General features: G+C 43.2%; 1 long non-coding RNA gene across 3 annotated transcripts in view; it reads left to right on the plus strand.

The window, feature by feature from the left end:
* Positions 1 to 19,113, plus strand: part of LOC101750167 — a 60,253-nt gene extending 41,140 nt beyond the window's left edge. For 2 of the 3 annotated variants that reach the window (XR_005841245.1, XR_005841247.1), the window contains 7 exons: positions 7,646 to 7,742; positions 7,817 to 7,895; positions 11,300 to 11,550; positions 13,060 to 13,205; positions 14,709 to 14,818; positions 17,513 to 17,696; positions 17,810 to 19,113. This is a non-coding gene — a long non-coding RNA (uncharacterized LOC101750167). The remainder of the gene's footprint in view (positions 1 to 7,645; positions 7,743 to 7,816; positions 7,896 to 11,299; positions 11,551 to 13,059; positions 13,206 to 14,708; positions 14,819 to 17,512; positions 17,697 to 17,809) is intronic. The other variant, XR_005841246.1, reaches the window with a different exon arrangement.
* Positions 19,114 to 20,232: the final 1,119 nt, after the last annotated feature.

Raw genomic sequence — 20,232 nt, forward strand, 5'->3', positions numbered from 1 at the left:
CTGCACTGCATGCGAAAAAGTGAAGAAAGAAGATCATTAACATCTTAATATCCCGTCCTGACATCTCACAAATTATTTTAGGCTTCATAGCCAATGTAAACAGGTTTGTTTTCAACTCCCCTAATTGCCTGCTAATTGAGAGCAGATGCAGGCCTTAACTTTCAGCAGATAAAGAACAGCTTCTTCTCTAGGGTTCCTCATCTATCATGAGGTCTCTGATGTGTGCCTGCGAGCTCCCCAGGTTAGCGGTGCTGAGGCTGAGAGGGATCGGAGCTGCTCCTCTTGGAACTACAGAGAGATGGGAGGGAAGGCAGAGCTGTGGGATTCATCAGTAACATCATCATCATTATTGTTTCATTTCGTACTCCAGTGCACTTTCTACAACAGTGTAGGTTTCCTTCTTAGGGGGTGGGGGGAGTTCTCCGAATTATAGATGGGCTTCTTGTTATGATAGAAATCACTGGGTTTATGAAAAATGCATTGCTGTCATATTCCATTATCTACTTCCTCCCGTGCTGCAATTCTGTAGCTTGCAAGTCATTAGATTCTTTCTCAGAGTTCCTTTGAAATAATCCTTTCAAAAAACACCATTCATTGGGTATGACCCCAGAGAGATACTGTCTGGAACTAAAGCTCTCTTTTAGTTCTGCAAGGGAGACCTGTAACAACAAGATAAGTGCATGTATATTCCAAATAACATCTGCAGTTTGCTCCTCCCCCATTAAATGTAATGGGAGCCCACAGTTGAAAAGGTAGAATTTTGCTTTGTAAATGTAGGAGAAAATTTAGTTCAGATACGTAGGTAAATTTGCATTTGGTAGTGATTTAACGTTCCATGGTCTGTTTTACTTCCAACTTAAATATTACATTAAAACCAGCAATAAAAAGAAGAAAAAAAAGACGTGCTAACTGCTGGGCTTGGAAAGAGTGGGGATGGTTTTGTTCTTGCTGTCAGCTGCCTTTTGCTCTCTCCTCTTCATTTAGCGAGTCAGCTGCGGTGGTGAAGTGACAGCCTTCAGGTCTTTCTTCAGGCCTGTTTTTGCAAATGAAAGCAGCTCCTGGTGTTCTCCGTATCACTTACAAGGTGCCTGTGAATTTGAAAGTTCTTGCATCTGGTTGCAAAAAGGCGGTGAGGATTAGCGGTTCCGTGGGGTAAGAGCCCTTTGTGTGGGGAGGCTGTGCGGGTTGGTGCCACGTGGGTTCAGAAGGTCAAGAAAGGATAATTTAAATGCAATTTTTTAAAGAGGCAGTAAGAAACCAGTTTGGTGGTTTGTGGATCATAAAGGAATGGGGTTAAAAAATGAGGGAAGGATTCACATCCTAGCATCAGTCAGAAATACCTGAAAGCACCTGGCAACTGCGCTGCTAAGGGTTGCTCTATGCCAGAGCCACAAAACCTTCACTGTGATGGCTTTGTGAAGCTCTGCCCAGCCACAAAGCCCCTATTCCCTCCCGAGGCCTCACTGTGAGCACAGAGTCACCCCACCATCACCATCGCTCCCTGGAACGCTGCCATAAAGCTGGTGAGCCGAGTCCCGGCCTCGCGGCGACGCAGGCAGTTTAATAGGAGGGCAGGGGGCCTGCAGTCGGTAGCACGAGGCATAGCAGAGTAAAGCAGCGGTCCATTAAATCAGCGCACTGGGGCCGAGGCATTTACAGTCACACAGTCAGATGTTTCCAGTAATTATTTCCCCATAGCATTTTTATTAGGTGCTCCATAAATAATGTTCACTGCCATGCTCCTCTCACGGTCTGTACAAAAAAAGAAAAAAATAATAATAATGGGGAAGAGGAGAGAAATGTAATTTGCTTTGCCTTCAGCTGGATTTTGGGGTACTGTTGCCTTTCAGCCCTACTGAAGCAGATGTGAGTTTGGAAGGCAGCAGCAAATTAGTTCTTTGAAGACCAAACTTAATTCCCTGTCACCATCACGAGAGTTATGCAATGCGAGGCAAGTTCCTATTTGAGATTTGGATGGTGTTCTGGGCAGTTTGATCTAGTGCTTCATCTAGCTGTCGGCAGCTCTGCCCATGGCAGGGGGTTGGGATTAGGTGACCTTTGAGGTCCTTTCCAACCCAAGCTGTTCTATGACTTAAATTGGTCTCCTGGCCATGCATCCCCATGCAGACCTGGTGCAGGCAGGCAAGGAAGCAGTGGGATTGGACTGGTGTTTGTTTGTTGTTAACGTGTTACTATTTTTTATTTTTAAGAGAGCTTAGATAGTTCAAATCCAGGTTCATCAAACAGCACTGCCTTCTCTCTGGGAAGACCTTCCTAAAGCTCATCACTGTCACTGTGTGTTTTATCCAGTCTGGACATGCAGCACCTATTGATAGATTCTGGCTCTCTGATGGAGGTTTTGTGCAAAGGCTTTCTCCAGAAAATGTCTTTGTGTGGCCTGAGTTGTTCTAAAGTCAGGCAATAGAGCTTCCTTCCAGGCACTGGGACTTCTGTTTTACTAAGGATACTTTGATTTTCAACATAAATTTTCTAGCCAAAGTAATATTCTCCAAATAAACTCTAATACTTGGGGGCTCATATTGTTGCATTACTGGGCTGCAATATCGTGGCTAACTTCAAGCCAAATTCAGAGGAGCAAGAGTAAAGTTAGGTGTAGTCAGCAGTCATAGCTCAAGTTTGCTACTGTGAGGATCAGCAGGTGTGTAATACTGGGGTCTAAGCTTAAAATCCATGTATCAAGTGTAGATGTGCCCAAGCTGCATAAAAATTGCTATTAGTTTAGCAGAAAGCTCAAGTTTTAATGCAGAAAGTTTAAAATATGAAGGGTTTTTGTTTTGTTTATGTATAGCAACTATCAGTGTCTCCTTGGGTTTGTGCCCTTGTTCCTTGATAGGCCCCATCTGTGCACATGAAAGTGCAGTGCCCCATGGCAATATTCCAGAGGGAATACACTATTTTAGTGGAGATAATTTTAAGTGGTCTATGGCTACCTTAGCCTGATTGCAAGCTAATACATATAATTTGTTCATCTGATATACAGCCCAAAGATTTGGGTCAGGCCCAGCACAGCCCTGGTATGCTGACTAGAAGAACCACGTGGGAGCAATGCCCCTAGTCCTGTTGGGGCAGGGTGCGGAAGCCTGCCATGGCTGAAGGATGCTCTGCTGCTGGCTGTGGCTTTAGCAATGCCACAGGGCGTAGGAGTAGTAGAAAAAGGCAAATTGTTTGTTTCTCAGAAGTTGTCTTCTCCAGATAATTTCCCAGTTCCTTTTGTTCTGATTTGTTTCTGCGCTACTCAAGCTGTTGTTCCCCTCAACTGGGGAAGTTGCAGCTTGAAATTAGATCTGAACCCATTCAATACAAATTTATGTATCTGTGTAGTGGTATCAGAAGACTTGGTTCAATGAAACCAGGCCACTGGCATTTCATAATTTCCTCTTGCTCCAGCAGGTTATGGATTAACCCATTGTTATTTCTCTCTGAGGGGGCAGAGAAAAAGATACACTCTGCAAAGACCGTGATTTTAAAAAATGAAATCCATTGGGTTTCTGAAGAAATATTTTATTGGAACCATAAGGTTTCTTTTTTTTTTTTCCTTTTTTTTTTCTTTGAGAGAGAGAGAAAATCTGAAATCCGGAGTTTATTTTTCCTTCAGTGTCTTTGCTAAGAACCAACAGGAATTGAGATATTTTTTTTCTCTCTCGTGTTTGTGCCTACTTATTAAACACACATGTGGCCTGGATTCCTTGCGTAGGTGCAAAGAGGTTTGAAAAAAGAGAGAAAGAAAAAAAGGTGTAACCCAGTCCATTGACCTGTCTCTTTGCCCTTAGGACTCTTTCGAACAGCTGTGAGAAAAAGAAAAAGGAGGGGGAGAGAGAGGAAAAAAGGAGGCAGTTTAACAAGCCAAATCCAGATGTTCATTTCATACACACACCCTGAACAGCTTTTGCATGGTTTATTTCGTTTTCTGAAACCATTTTTCACCAGCCTGTTTTCTCAGCTGGGAAACTTCTGGTGTAGTGTTTTCAAAAAAATATTGCATTTGGCATTACAAGAAAACAGAGCCTTCAAGACATTAAAAGGACAATATCCTTGTTTGACTTGGCGCAAGGAAGCAGGGCTATAGGAATTCTAGATTTTTGTACCACCCAAAGAATAGGTAGAAGAAATTTTCCACTCTTAAACCCAGTTTACATGGGAATTTGAGAGTTGGTTTAGCTTGGTTTTTTTTTTCTTAATTTTTTCGTTTTACGGATTTCTCTGAGGACTTTGTGCTGGAATGGTAGGACTTTATCAGCATGAAGGGATAAGTAAACTGACAGAGATCATTTCACATCCACGTTTTGACAAACTGTGGTCCGAAACTCAAATTGAAGCTGAGAGAGCCTTGTTTTCATCTTGCAAGGAGCAGGTCTTGATACGCTTGCTCACACCAACACCGACACAGCATGGCCAGGTAGCAGGAAAAACCTGACGTGATTTAATCCTGATGCACTTTCACTTAAAAGCTGTACAGTGTGAACCACAGCTGGTAGGAGCTCTGTGAGCGGCACTGGTGGCAATGGGGATGGTCAGAGGCCAACAGGGCAGGGCTGCACAGAGCTTGGGGGTACCCCAGTGGCTGGCAAGGGAGGAAAAAAAGAGGGAAAATCAAGTGCAAACAAGACCTATGCTTCTATCACTTAGCTGATTAGAGGGTTTACTGCCCTTCAAAAACCAGCATGAAGCTGAAGGCAATGATTATTTGCTGTTTGCTGTCGCAGCTTCAGAAGCTTTCCCACCTATATTTTTTGCCTGTGAGATCCCACAAGTACTGTTTGCTGTTCCTCATTGTATTAGAGAGTCGATCTAAATTTATCTGTGTAAAAAAAAAAAAAAAAAAAAAAAGTGGTCTGTATCTCTGGAATACATTTGAGCAGTGGTTCAGTGCTCCCATTGTTCAGCTGCTGTAAAACAGGAAAAACTGGAGATGTTCTTATCAGAAATCTCACCATCCTACATAGGTTTCAGGCCCCATCAACTAAGAAATGAAAACAGAAGACTGGAATTGTTAGTGAGAAAAGGTGAAAGTCAGACAAGTTCAGATATAGAGTTTGATGACATGTTGTGATTAAATAAAACAGAGGACAAACAGAAAGTGGAAAAAAAAAAAAAAAAGGTATAAAATATCCTAATTGGAAAAACTGCAATGTTACTTAAGTAAATAGAAATGTTTCAGGTATTAAAATGTTCCACATGGTGTTTTCCTTTCACTTTGCTACTGCTAAAATAAGGGCAAATCATCAAGTTTCTCTCTTTTGGCATTTCAAAGCATTAAGGATATGGTGTTTGTGCCTGTAGATGTGTGAGTCCTTAGGCCTTGGCAGTGCCATGCAGTGGAAATACTGGCATTTGGTGTCAGAACACCACCAAGCGGGCTATAAATACTTGGTCCTTGAGCTAATACGCTCTTCAAGCAGAAAAAATAAGAGTCAGAAAAATCTAATTAAGGCTTAAAATGCATTAGGCAGATTATTTGGCCAGTACAGAGCTAGAGTGGAAGGCTGCCAAGGAGTACTGGTGAGTTCTGTTGAGCGCACCGGTAGTCTTTTAAAGCCACTGACTTGGTACACAATCTGTATAATCCTGGGGAAAGCTGATATTGCCTGTCCAGTTCAGGAGACCGCAAATTTCTTATGTAAAGCACTACCCTGATGTGTAGTTGTGGTTTTTTTTCACTCCATTCTCTGGCAGTGTGCAGGGCATATGTGCATGGGTACGTCTCTGTTTTTGTGTTTGAATATTTACACAAACATTATTACACACACCTATACAAAAGCATGTATTAATTGCTTGATCTAAAAGGACAGTCTGTTTGTGCAGCTCTCAGACCTAGGACTCTGGCAGCTTCATATCTGGCTTAGAGTAATAACATCTCCCAGCAGCCACGCTCAAAGGAAGCTAATTGTAGGGACATCTACATGGATATTGTCAGGACTCTATATTTGGAAATGCACTGTTGGTCAGTAAGTATATAATGCACGTGCCTTGGGAAATGTCATCTTGGGATTTCTTTAGAAGTCAAGGTGAGATGCTCACTTGCCATAGCTGAGCATCTGCAGTAGGTAAAGGACGCTCATGTACTCCACAGGCCTGCAGTGACTGACATTCTTCCAAGCACCTGGGTGTCCTCTGAAAGTTGTGTCCTGCAGTACTTTCCTACCATGTCCTTGCCACCAAGGCTGGCTGAGATGATACAGCAAATACTGGATCTGCTATTCGGGGATTTTTGAATGCAAGGGCTTTATAAACAAGATGAGTAACAAAGCCCCTTGTTGAGGAAGGTTGTTCCCTGTAACATATTTCCTCTGAGACTCTGAAAGTTTTGTTTGGAATTCAGTTGGATGTATTTATTGTAGGTAATGGCTGAATCCCCAGAGGTGACGTGCAAGAAGAGGCGCTGGATGCTCACATGGCAAGCAGGGCTTCTGTCTCCCAGGAGGCAGGCGTAGTCAGGTGCACTTTGGAGCCTGCTGCTCTTGGTGCTGAGCTGAGGAGAGCACTCAGCGAGCAGCTGTGTGCTGCGTGTCCCAGGCTGAGAAGGGGATTCCCTTGTGGAAGGAAGGCGAGGGTGAAGGAGGCTGAGGGCCCTTTTGTCGGGGCCGGCTCCTCTGTGCCCTCTTGCTTGCCAGAGAGAAGGGCTGCCCCCTGGTCACAGGGAGCGCCTTCTACCTCGCATCCCGTGCCCTGTCCTCCAGCCCCCTCCTCCTCCTCTGTGGAACGCCACTGCCAGCAGTGCGGCTGCCATTTTGGAACCTTCGGCATGTCAAAGCTGTCACCTTGGTCACCGCTGCCCCACGCAACGCACTCGCCTCTGAGTGCTCTGGCAGTTGACAGCCATGTCAGGAGTGAAGAGGGCGAGGGGCGAAGATTGCCCAATTTTAAATGGGAAGAGGGAGCTTGGGTTCCCAGAAGCGAAGAGGAAGAGGGGGCCCGCCATTACCATCAAGCGGAGGAGGGGCAGGATCCATTTCCATCGCACCTGGACCAGCAGCGTGACCACCACCGTGGAGCCCATGGAGGTGGAGCCACCCCCAGAAGAGCCCATGGAGGTGGATCCGCCTGCGGCGTAGCTGGCCTGGCACCACACCACCGTGCCAGGCCCCGCATCGGCACCGTCACAGCTCCGCCATCGCTGGTCCAGGCACTCGGCTCCTTACCCGCTGCGCGGCCCCTGCCCCCAGCATTAGCTGGGTGGCATTATTTAACATCTGATCCTCCTCTGGAGCCAAGTTCTGTGAGCTTCCCTTCCCATTTAAATGCTGCAGGAGTTATATCTCAGTTCTTGTTTTTGTTGCTGATTTTAGTATTTAGTTCAGTTTTAGTTTTAGGCATAGATTACTGTTAGTATTTTAGTGTTAGGCATAGGTTACTTTTAGTATTTTAGAGTTAGGCATAGGCATCCTGTTTTTATTTTAGTGTTAGGAGTAACATGTCGTTCTTATTTTAGTGTTAGGCATAAGTTAGTGTTCGTGCTTTTGAGTTAGGCATAGGTTCCTACTATCAGCTGGAAGTCAACAGTGCTCACTCGGTAAGCACGCGTCTGATGTATCATACAAAGACATGAGTGCGACTGCCATGAGAACGGACGTCTGATGGCATCTCCAATTCACTGAATTTCCATCTGGTAACTTTTCTGTTGCAGAATGTCGAGGAGCAGAGTGTGAGTGGCTGTGAAATTAAGTTGGGCCTCAGGAGAGCAGTCTATAATTGTCACAAGGTTCCTGTGCGGCCATTGCAAGGTCAGTGTGCCGTACTGTAAGCGTGTGCTGAAGCAGTGTTGGTTAAGCACAGCTCATTGCTCTGTCTCCAACAGGTGGGCTTTCTGCGTGCCTTATTGCTGCAGTTGGTGTTATACAGCACAGCAGCAGCAAAGCCGTGAATGCATACACAAGGTACATGAAAATAACATTATAATGTTGTTATTAGTTATTAATAAAACAGCCATCATGCATGTGTGATCAACCTCAGGGATAAGTGTCATGGTCCATCACTAGGTTGTAATACAAAGGCAGTAAGGAGAGTGTGAGAGGAGAAAATGAGGAGGGAGGGGGGCTGTATGGGGCAGTTTGCAGCACTGTTGTCTTGTACTGTCAGCCTGAATCCTTCCAATCATGTAAAAGGAAAATAGTAAATCTGGCAAAGTCTGAGCACTTATTTTCAGCAAAGCAATGACCCATCCTGCATAGCCTCCCAAAAGTACATTCTTTGTTTAGCTCATATTTATGCCCTGTAAACACTCCCAATCACTTCATTTAAATGGCTGTATTTAATAACACAGACAGGCGTAAGCATTGGTTCAGTAATCTGTTCTGAGAGGAGTTGATACCTGCTCTAGGTACACTCTTATCAGAGCTGAGCAGTCTCAGTGTTGGTCCCTCTGATCTCACCCACTGCCACATAGCACAGGAGAAGCCTCATATTGCTGACTGCATCTCTCTTGAATTTCCCTATAACTTTAACCCACGTTTGCCTAACGCTTTACAGAGCATGGGGAAATATTTCCCATCTTATTTAGACTGAGTTCAAGGAGAAATCATGACATTCCTCTTTAGCACGCCCTGCTAGATTTGTTTTGATACCACCACTTGTTGCTGTGGGGAGGTTGTGCCATCCTGAGCTGTCCTCTCTACAGACCCTCTACTGTTACGGCTCTTCTAGCAAGAGCAGATGCATCAGGTTTTAAGGGTATTTCTTTTGTCAATGTAGTTAGACTTTTTTTTTTTTTTTTTTTTTTTTTTTTCCTGGAGAATCAAAAGCAGCAAAGCTGCTTTTTGTCCACAGTGTGCATCTGTGCCCCTGGCATAGGGACAATTGAGGAAGGGAGTGAGGTTTATTCACTTCCTGAGGTGACAGAGCAAGCAGCATGCAGAAGTGGACTTGGGCATCCATAAACAGGGCTGTGTGTTTGTGTAGCTGTGTGTTTCCTAGTACAACATTGTCTTCTTGACCTGTTTGTCCCACAGAGATAAAATATGGGGAGAATGACAGTGTTCACAGGGAATGGAAAGGCCTGCAGTGAAGTCACAAACGGCAGGTGGTACAGATCGTATTTTCAGCTATGCTTCATTCTGTCTTCTATTTTGTGGGAGTGAGAGTTTAAATCAGAGGGTGGCATTGTGGATGAGATAGGAGATGGGGATTTCTGCAAGGGAATGTCTACATCACTGCAAAAATATAACTGATATTCTCAGAGTCGTGGACTGGTTAAGATTGGGACTGGCCTTTACAGATCCTCTGGTCTGGGTCTCTGATTAAAAAAGGGCCAAGTTCAAAAGGCTGCTCAGGCTGCTCTGCACCATGTTCTGTGTTGGGTATTTCACTCTGCAGCCTGCTGGAGAGCTTAGCTGTACACTTGATGATTCTTCTTAAGTGGAACAGGAATTAGTTCTGCTGCAACTAATGGCTGTTGCCTCTCACCATTGTTGCTGTACTTATCTGGGAGAAGTTGGATACTACCTCCTTTGTAATTATCCAGTGCCTTAGTAGAAGGCACAATACAGAACCCCTTCCTTTAACCTTCTCTTCTCCAGGATGAACAAATTCACCTCCCTCATCTGTTCAGCTGTCTTGACAGCCCACTGCTGGACTCACCCTGATATGCTGATACACTTCTTGCACTCTGAGGAGGGAAAATGATCCCAAGGTGGAACTGTGTTTTAGTTGTGGTTAATACTTTCCATTAACTGTCTTCTCTGTTGATATCGGATGCTCAGCTTTTGGCTGTAATTATTACAGTGGCTCTCACTCAAACGTTGGGAACATCAGGGCGTACCTGAAGCCTTCTTGGAAGAGCCTGTTTCCTGAGCACATTGTACCCAGCACATCCCGTCCCATTCATTTGGCTCTCTGTGGCAGCAATACCGCTAACGGCCTTCTTTCCCATTGCTGAACTGCTCAGATCATCCTGGAGGTGCTGCATTTGTTTTCTTCTTTGACCAACTGCATGCACTTCTATTGATTTAACAAAGGAACCAGGGGCACCTAGGGCAAGCAGGAGTGGAAAGCCCTCAATTTTTCTTTTCTATGAATAATTTAGTGCCAAGTTAACTGAAACACTTGAAAAAGATTTTTGATGCCTAGCTTCATTTGGCCAACCCTCTATACCCAAACATGTTCTCCATCAGTGTCACCGTCCAAAGCTTCATCTTGTCCCAGTCACAGGAAAGGCCTTGTGGAAATAAAACGGGAAGGGAGAAGAAAAGCAGATTATTGTTGCCATTATGCCTGCCTGTGTGTGCACATGTGCTCTTTAAACTTACATTAAGGAAGAAAATGGATTCCATAAGAAAAGGAAGAATGAAACCCAAGCCATATTAACCTTAACTGTATACTTCTTTCAGGGATACAGGCTGGACTCTGTCACACTGTAAAGCACAGTGCCACATTCCAGCTCCCTTCTCTGGAACAAGTGTTTTTATCAGAGTAGTACATTCTCATCCACTATGCTCTTAGCAGCAGGACGAGCGGGACCTCCTTGCCTGGCAGTGGTTTCTGCAGCTATTTCTGTGGGAAGGCCCTCCTCCATCTGGTGCTTGGCAGCAAGGAGAACTTTCCTCTCAGATGTTTTCCCTCTTGCCCTGTTTAAGGTATACCCTTTGGAAGTCTGCAGCTTCCAAGATTTATTTTTGCATGGGGCACATACTTTGTGTTACGTGGTCTGGCTTTCTTTTCTTTGAGCAGAATGCCGCCCCATGCCCTGCTTATCCTGGCAGGGGAAGAAGAATGCTGTTTGCTTTAACATTACCTTCGGTCTCAGTATGCAGCAGGTCAAAAGATGTGACAAGTACACATGCTAATCCCTTTCCCTTTCAGTTAATAGAATAACACAGATGGGAAAGTTTACATTGGGATCTGACGCTTGCTCCAAGCTAAAGTTAAGAGAGAGACGGGTTGGGCAGAGTGGGTCCTACACAAACTCACCTTCCTACTCTGCACTGAGGAGCTCCTGTCATCCTAAACCCTGCTTTCTCTGCTAAGAATTTTCCCCTTCCCCTTTACTCCCCTTTTGAGAGCGGTAGCTAAAACTGACTAACGTACTGAAAGCTATTGTAGGATGAAACATTCCCAACAATCAGTGTTGTTCAAGTGAATAGAAACCAACATTTTCCATTGAAATACCATCGTTTGTTTTGAAATGGTGACTTTTTAACTTCTGACATTCCTGAGCATTGAAATATTGCATAGGAAAATTGCCACTAAAATCACATATTTTCTTAGGAAACATATTACCAGTTTTGTTAAGTATAATTGAACTATTTATGTTTCATTTGATTTTCTGTTTCTTTGTAACCTCCAGATATGTCCTCTGATATGACATATCCCATCGGTAACTCTTGCATACCTGAAGATATTCCAATTATATAACCACCTCTGGAAACAGAGAGGAATAAGACCTGGGATTACATCTCTGATGCAGTGAGCTGCAGCACAACCTAGAAGGGTTGATCCATTGCCCACCAAAGATCACCTTCTGCTCACTAGGACATCAAACCTCACAGCATCCTCATACGATGAGAACCTTTTGCTGGATCCCCGCTTGGGAGCAAGGTTTGGATTTACCTGGAACTCCTTAAATTTAAGATTTTGAGGGTGTCTCCAAGGAGACATTTAAGATATCTTAATACCTATGATCTATTGTGATAGATATGGGCATCAGAATGCATATTTAAACACAGAGAAACTATGTCTTCTACAATTGTTTATTCTTTTTAAAAATCCCGATTTTTAAAAATGAAGCTATGTGGTAATTAATGAAAATAAGATTTGAAATGCGATTAAAATGTTCTAAGTTTTACTGACAAAGACACATATTTGCACTGAACTTGCTAGCAATGAAAATATTGATGTTAGCTTGCAATAGGAACTGTGCCTATAAGGTTTGCAAAACCACAGATGTATTGCTCACGGGAAGCACTCCACTAGCGACCTGCTTTGTGATTAGAGAACTACCACTTGTGTTTGAGAATGACTGCCTATCTTTTTCATCTTGTTTCTTTCAAGATGTGCTGTTTTGGTGCCTTTCTCATATTGCTTTAGATATTCCTCTATGATTTCAGGGCAGACGGGGTTGTACCTCTTTCAGCCTGCTGCCTATTGATAAGTCCTTAATGTTTGTTTTACCAGTCAAGTTTTGGCTTGCATTTGGTTTGGTCTGTTACAAGTTCTGCTAAAGATGGGTCTAATTAACAGGAAAACTACAGCTGAAGCCCTATGAAAAGGCGGTATAAAAGGACCAGGAATTAATACTAGCAGTGATTTGACACACTAGGATTACTTGGCTTGGAAACAGTGTAAGGGGAGAAGCAAAGCTGGCGGTCCTGTTGCAGTAGGACGTACAACAAAGGACCCATACTGTTCTCTAACTCTGACCTGACAACTGTGTGGTTGAAGCCTGAAGCTTCAAATCTGAGTGAAACGTCCATCTCCATCAGTGGAGAGATGCCTCTCACAGTGAGCAGCTTGGACTAGACAGTGATATTGCAGTGACTAGCATGAGGTGAGAGAGGTCCTGCCATCAGAGCTGGTACACAAGGCGACTTGGATACACAGGCCAAGATTCATGACTACCCATTTTGGCCAATTTTTGGAGGTTTTAGAGTTGGAAGGCAGACTTCCAGTTCTTTCTCTCTTACTGATGACTGAGATGAATGCCTCCAGGGGAGCTGAGTGTTCCATGAAAGCTCTGAGCAAACTTCTGGAGATGCTTGTTTTCCCCTCCTTTGCAGACAAATTTGAAACAGCAACAACATTTTGATAGTCACTGCAGTGATTAAATATGGGTCAGGTGTGTCCAGGTCTTGGTTGCTACACAGACACCAACATTCACATTGGTCACAGTGGAAGTTCAGGCTCCTCTTATGTGAGGCAAGGAACCCAAGTGCTTCTGTCTGTCTGACCTTTTGTCTCCATTGCAATTTCATTGCTGACTTCTTTGCTAAGAGCACTAACAAGGGGGAACAATTAGTGCCCATCACAAGGAAAGCTTTTGTAACATGGGTGACTGCCCTCAAGAAACACTGTTGAGACCACCAACTGTTTTATTTGTTTTTGTTCCAGTTCTTGCTGATTGAGAAGCTCATGAGATACATCTCATTTCCCTGGAGGTCCTCAGGGAGGCAGCGGTCAGACAATCCTTTCCTAGCCTACTTTGGGCAACGCTGGTGGTACAGCACTGCTGGCACTGCATGTGAGCTGCTGTGCTGGTAAGTCTTTTAGAGCAGGGAGGTTTTTACGTAGGTTTTTAAAGTGTGCCCCAATGGGGTCTGAATCAATGCAGCAGGCAGCTGATGTCAGCCACCAAACTCTTGCTATTAAGTAGTAAACACTTTATTCACGACAGATTTTGAACAAGTGACCTAGTGGCCAATGGCTCTGTGCCATGAGCTACAGGTTTTGTAGGGTAGACAAAAATCTCCCATAATGGGGATGGAGCTTGAGAAGCTCCTCCTGGGAGCCACTGCCCGAGGCTTCTTAAAAATAGCCCCCACACATGCCGAGGTGCCACATGGAAGTTTCACATCTATACCTGCCTACAGACCTTCATTTTAAAATGTCAGGTGCCTTTGTATCTCTCTGCATGAAGTATGATCACAGGCATCTCCCAGAGCAATAGGCAGCATGCAAACTGCATCATCCTTTGGCTAATTTGAGCAGGAAATTTAGTACCTCTTAGAATCACACTCCTCTCTGCTTCCTCCAGTTTGAGGGAGGCCACTATTTTGCTGCTGGCCATTAAACCTCAGGAGGCCTCTTTGCCTTCCCTTCTCCTACCCCACACAGCCTAAGCTGCTCTTGCCAGCAAGCTGAGCTGAGGTCGGCCTCGTTTCCTCCCCTATAATTCCACTCCCTGCTTGGAAGAGAACAGTGGTGAATGGATTAAACTCTCCCCTTCCTCTGTGGCCAGCCTATCTGTCCTTCCTGTGTATGGGAACATAGGCTGAGTCACACTGGGTCTTTTAGTGACAGATGCACAAAGCCTGCACTTCAACTGGACTTTGGATCCAAATATCTCAAAGAACTTCAAAAATTACAGTTCTGCAGTGTAAATCAAATACGCCGGTACCTCCAGACCATCAGTCTATATTCAGGACTTGCCTCTACTAACATTATTTGGATTATTTCCACCAAGGACAGCTGAGCTGGATGATCTGAGGGATCATCCAACGTTTCTTTGTCAAATTCTTTTATTCACTTTATTTTCACATATGAAAGATCTTTCTTCCTAATGCAGATATAGCACAGACCTGTAACCTCACAAGCTAGAAACGGTTACATGATCATGTCCATAACCAGAAGTAAAACTGTGTCTTATAAAAACATCTCTTCTACCCAGAAGACGTATGTTCATAATGAGGATCAGGTACAGCATGAATACCAGTTCATTTAAAACATACAATTAAATTGCTTGGGAGACCAAGCCAGAAGATAAATATCCTACGACTTATTTGTATGTTAAGATAAACTATGTTTATTCTTAATTCAGAGATCACGTGAATGATCAAAACAAATTTATAACAAAGCATTCAGAATATAGATTATTTTTTTGTGTAAGAGAATGAAGCTTTTCCTTTGCCATGATGCTTGTAGAAAGGATTGTCAGTGCTGGGGAACATGATGTTCTGAGATTACTGCTTTCCATGATTGTCTCACAGATCTCTCTTATTTCTTGTTTGTTTGTCTCTGTCTCTCTCTTGCCCTGCATTTAGGTACTGGGCTCCTTGGGCAGAGCGTGATTCAGCCTTCAGTATTACAGCAGTCATTATTCCAAAGGAGCCCGCAGTTTGGGACCAAACAGTGATGGTCACAGATACTGAATGTAAGTCACAAAGCAAGCTCCACAGCTGAGTTTGGATTTAAAAACACAACTGCATAAAAGGTTTATGAGAAAGCACAGATTTTGTATGGTCATATTTAGTTCCTCTTCTGTTTCCTGATGAATGACAGCCATGCATTCCAGGAAAAACGTGACCACACACATCGAGCTGAGTTTCCTCTTGGTGAAACCCTCATGTGCACTCAGTCATCCCCAAAGATGGCAGAGAACATTGGGTCCTGGGTTCATATTTCATGTGAATTTGGCTATGAATCATATCTCCTCTTGTCACCAGAGCATCTCATCTCATTGCTGTCTTTCTGAGGAGTTAGTTGACTCATCACTCCTCCCGAGTTTTTTTCCTTGGTGCACTTCTCTTTCCCTTCATCTGATATCAATCCTGCCTTATTCCTTAGCACCGCTGTGATGCTTGTATGCATTTCAGTGTCATTTGCAGAGCCCATCTGCCATTTGAACACAGTCCTTGGTGAAAGGGAAGGAAGAGTAGAGTTGTACCATTCCTGGAAGGGCAGCAGGAGATGGAAAGTTTCTGTGAATCCAAGGCTGTTTTCAGGCAGCCTAAACTTTACCTGTGTTCTCATGCCCAGTGTTATCCACAGCATATTCTGGACCTTCAGGGTTGCCAAACCAATAGGAACAAAGCTGAACTAGGTGAATTAGATGGAATACAGCTGTTGCAGGACACGTGAGTTGTGTCCTCTGTAATCATGGAACTTACTAGCAAAGCTGTGTGAATAATGGACTATTTTTTGTTTTCTGACAATTCTAAAAACATTCAGCAAAAATATTTGTAAAGGTTGTTTGAGTGTATCCAAAACAGTCTTTAGGAAGTGTGTGAACTGAAAAGCTGTCTGCCTTGCTTCCTCGGTCGCATGAGAAATTTTACCTCCTTTTTTTTTGCATGTAATTGTTTGTCTTAATTTAATATTTCTTTAAACTTTAAGTAAAAACCTTACAGAATTTGAAATAACTTTAAAGTGGTTAATGAAAAAATACATACGTATTGGTCACCAGCTGTTATTACAAGCCTTCCTCATTACTTCATGCCCAGAGGAGGCTTTAGGCAGCCAAACAGGGGCTGTATGGGCCCTAAGTGCCCCTCCAAGTCTTGTAAAACCAAGCCATGCTTTTGCCCTCTCATCTCTAATGCTACATGCAAAACAAAACATGCTACTATCTGGCCTGCTAACCATAGGCGCAAACCACTGCAGATCTTGAGGGTGTTTCGATGTAACTCCATGAAAAATGAACAATTGATTAAAAAGGAAAAAATCAGAATCTACACAACAAAACCTCATGATATAAAACCTACCACATCCCCTGCCCTTTCCCGTGGGTATCAGCATGCACTGCTTTAAATCTGTGACTGTTAGGAGTTGCAGAATACTTTTACATATCTGTTTATTTATTTGAATGGTCTTTAAGCCCTGCACAGAGTTGGATGTGGGCTTGTGAAAAAGAGTTATCAAAGCCTTGGCATGGCGTTGTTTTGTTCTGCCTTTCAGTGCAATTTTATCCGTTCCTGCAGCTGGCTGTTCCTCTTTTAACAGCCAGGCTCTTCAAACCAAGTGCTTAGGATAGCTTTTAAGTTGCCAGGCTGGTTAGAGATGATTGTGTCTGGCAGAATGTCTTTACGGTGTTGGTGGTAAGGGAAAAGCATACGTAGTGCTACTGACCGCTGCTGGAAATCTGAGACCTGCCTGGTGCCTCATGCCATCCATGATCTGAGTGAAGGCAGTTGTGAAGTGGCAGTCTGCTTGATATCAGTTTAAATTATTTTCCCCTAGAAGTCAGGGGTATCTAAAACAAACTTCAGGAGAACTTGAGACAGATGAACTCTGGAGTTGTGTTTTGCCTCAAGAGTATTAGGGCCTTAAAGCACCTCTAGCCTGTGCTAGCACCAGTTGGTGAGATATCTGCCTGTAGCTGCCAAGAAAGGGCAGTAAAAGGGTGAAGAAAGGGAGAATAGAGCATTGCTTAGATATATTGGAAGATGACACATTGCTGGGAGGGCCTGCTGTCATCAGGAGCAAGGTGAGATGTTCCACGTGTTCTCACTTGGATGCAAGTGGCAGTAAACCAGAGCCACTAGGGAGCCACGTTCTTAGCAATGGTTGGGTGGAGCGTCCAGGATCAGCACAGATAACCTCTGCCTTGCTCATCTGACATCCTTAAATTACTAAAACAGCTCCTTCATTCTGAAACTACCGATTTCACCCACCACTCTGACCTCCACACAACAAATCAGCCAGATAGAAGGGCAGTATTCTGAGAGATCTTACATTTAATGCTGCTTTAACAGTCACCTTAGGAAAGTCAAAAAGATACAGAAGTTCACAGAAATTTTACTGCTGAGATATTAGTATGAGGTGTTTGCAACCATCTTCTTTTTACCCATCTTTTACCATGATGAATTGAGAATTCAGGATCTCAAAATACTTGGCAAACCAGGTACTTCAGCATCTTCTGACGTATTCTAACCCAATCCTATCCAAAAATTGTGTTTGGTCTTTATTCCCTGGGGTCCTTATTGTCGGTGTATAAACAAATTCAGATTTTGAAGTGAAAAGTTGGTTATGCAAAGAAAAAAACCATATGCCCAAAACCTGAAAATGTTTCTGTAGCTTTGACATATTTTTTTTCTGATTTTTTTTTCTTTTTCTCTTTATTTTTTAGCAACTGGATAAAGCACCAGCCAAATACATTTCTGTGAAGAGTTTCAAAGTTGGTGTTTCCCACTGGAAAAAATATAGCACTTTTCATCTCATTCTACTTGACCCAGCAAACCGAGCTGGGCTCCAGGAGCGACACACATCTGAAATGTGCTGTGAGGTGCAGCCATGCTCTCCCTGTCACTCAGGTACCTCGCTTTCACAGTTCCAAACTGGGGCTATGGTGCCTAATAGTGTTTCTTCCACATGTAACTCCATTTTGCCTTTTTTTTTTTTTTTTTTTCCTTTCTCTCTTGGTTAGGAAGCCCACTGCCGGGGCACAGCTGTGGGACAGGAGCTCATGCCAGTGCCCAGCTGATGAAGTGAAGGGACCGTGTGCTGCTGGCTCTGAAGTGAAAACAATCACTCTGAAATCTTAGAGCTTCCTCAGAAATGTAAAAAAAATGGGGTGGGAGCACAAGTTAATTGTGCTTTTACACACTGTTATACTTGTCACCGTGCCAGACTCTACATTTCTTCCAAGGGTGAAATGAAAACTCCAAATTCATCTGGTTATGAAACAATCTCAGTATGAGCACTCAGTGAAGAATTATAAAGTGGGAAAGACACAGTCCTGTGTCTCAGCTGGTTGAGAAGGCTCTGAATTGATCAAGGCTTATTCCAGTGTGGAGGAGTTTTCTGGAGTGTACTGAAACCATTCTGCATCTGCATATCGAATGCATATAAAGAACCGCAGAAAAGCTGATGTGTTATGACATTACTTTGATTAGGAGATGAGGCAACTGGCAGAAGGCATCACTGTAATTGCAAGAAGTCTCATTTCTCTGCATCTAGAAATTTAGGAAATGAGTCTGGTTTGTCTGCTTTACACCAGAATCGACTCATACATTGCAAACACGGCGAGAACTCATTGGCACTATAGGGTACTCCTGGAGATAAGATGGTGGTGGGAGACCTGGATGAGCAAGGACTGAACACCTCTTTCTCTGCCTACAGTGTATGGGAACTGTTGAGTCACAGCCTGAACCACTGATTGATCACCTGAGGGAAGGAGTGGGTGAGCTGTGGGGGACACAGGTAAAGGCAATTCAGCTATGTGACTGTAAGGGCTGGAACAAGGTTCCACTCCTCCTAGACCCCATTTAAGGGCTGACTGCCACTGGGAAAAGAGCTCTTTCTGGAGATCGCTCCTTTGTGGAGTCTTTCATTATGAGCCTGAATCTTTGGATACAGGTGAACATTCCTTCTCTGTCTGTTCCTTTGCCATCTCGTTATGATACTCTTTCCAACTGTACATTTGTTGACTGTACATACAGTAATGCAGCTGAGATACTCGAAGCTATTTGTAAGCTTAGCTGGAGACAGCCCTACTCTCTGTTAGTCATGAGACTAATGAAGTGCAGTGCCAATTTAAAATCAGGCTAACCCTTATGTTTCTGTCCTCTGTGCTTCCATGTGCTTCATTGAGGCTGGAAGTATAAGGTCAGTCCTGATTAGCATCACCATGAAAGGAGAACCAGTCCAAAATAACAGTCTCATTGTACAAGTAGTGTTTTATTTTTATTTTATTTTTATTGTTATTAGAGATAAGCCGAAGAGTCAAAGTACCTCAAGGCTAAATCAAAACTGGAACCAATCCACATCAGAAACTTGAGTGTGCCTAAGGCTGGCACATAGAACTAGTCTTGTATATACATAAATTCATACCCTTCAAAATACTTGGTAGTCTCACTCCTACTTGGGTGCTCAGCTCCCATTGATAATGCCATGTGTTAATTCAGGCACCCAGGCTTTCATGTAATGTTCTTACTATGAAGAACAGTTGGCCTTGAGGGAAAACATTTACACAGATGACACTATTTTCAGGAAAATGAAAAGTACTGGGTGAAAAAGAAAGTTTTGACACTGTGTGAGGTGTAGAGTTTACACACAGTAGTTTTTGTTGCATGTATATGAATGGGTGATTGACCATATTTAAATAAAATAAATTCACACACCATTTGTAAGTGTCTAATTTATGTATTTGTAGAGAGAAATGGAAACCTTGGTTTGAAAAGCAGTTTGCATAACATCTGGTATGTCAACAGTGTAACCTTCCAATTTACTCACTGGTGAAAATATCAATAGAACGAACCTGTATTCAGCATTGGTTTGCACAGATTTCCTGGCAGACAAAGCAATAATGATTTGCATGTCAGTGCAAGTGACATGTGCCCTCCAGTTTTGAGGAGTTTACACAGCTCAGAAGTAAAAAAAGAAGGGAGCACATGGCTGGTTCTTTGCAGACGTATGCTGGCAACACAAACCTCTCATATTTGTGAAGTGTGAAACACTATCTCATTTTGACTTCCAAGATTTCAAAAGTGGCTTCTGATTTTTCAGTGAAACTGCTTCTTTGGTGTTTTTGGGGTTTTGTGGACACAGGAAAAAAGATAAGAATAAGATTACAGACCCATAGGTGGCTTAAATCCTGGTAGTATGCAATCCATGAGCAAATTTTTTCAATTACTTTTCCTTTTATGTGCTTTCTATACACAAATATACTGTACTAGGGTATGAGAGAGGAACCTACTGAATTCTTGATTGTTATTAATAATATGACAACAAAGATGATAACATTAGGATAATACTTACACCTCATATATTGCCTGTACCAGATAGGTCACATAAATCACTGCTGTTTCTCATTGTTCATAGAATCATAGAATAGCCTGGGTTGAAAAG

Source organism: Gallus gallus, chromosome 20 (genome assembly GCF_016699485.2).
Source record: "Gallus gallus isolate bGalGal1 chromosome 20, bGalGal1.mat.broiler.GRCg7b, whole genome shotgun sequence".
NCBI lineage: Eukaryota > Metazoa > Chordata > Aves > Galliformes > Phasianidae > Gallus > Gallus gallus.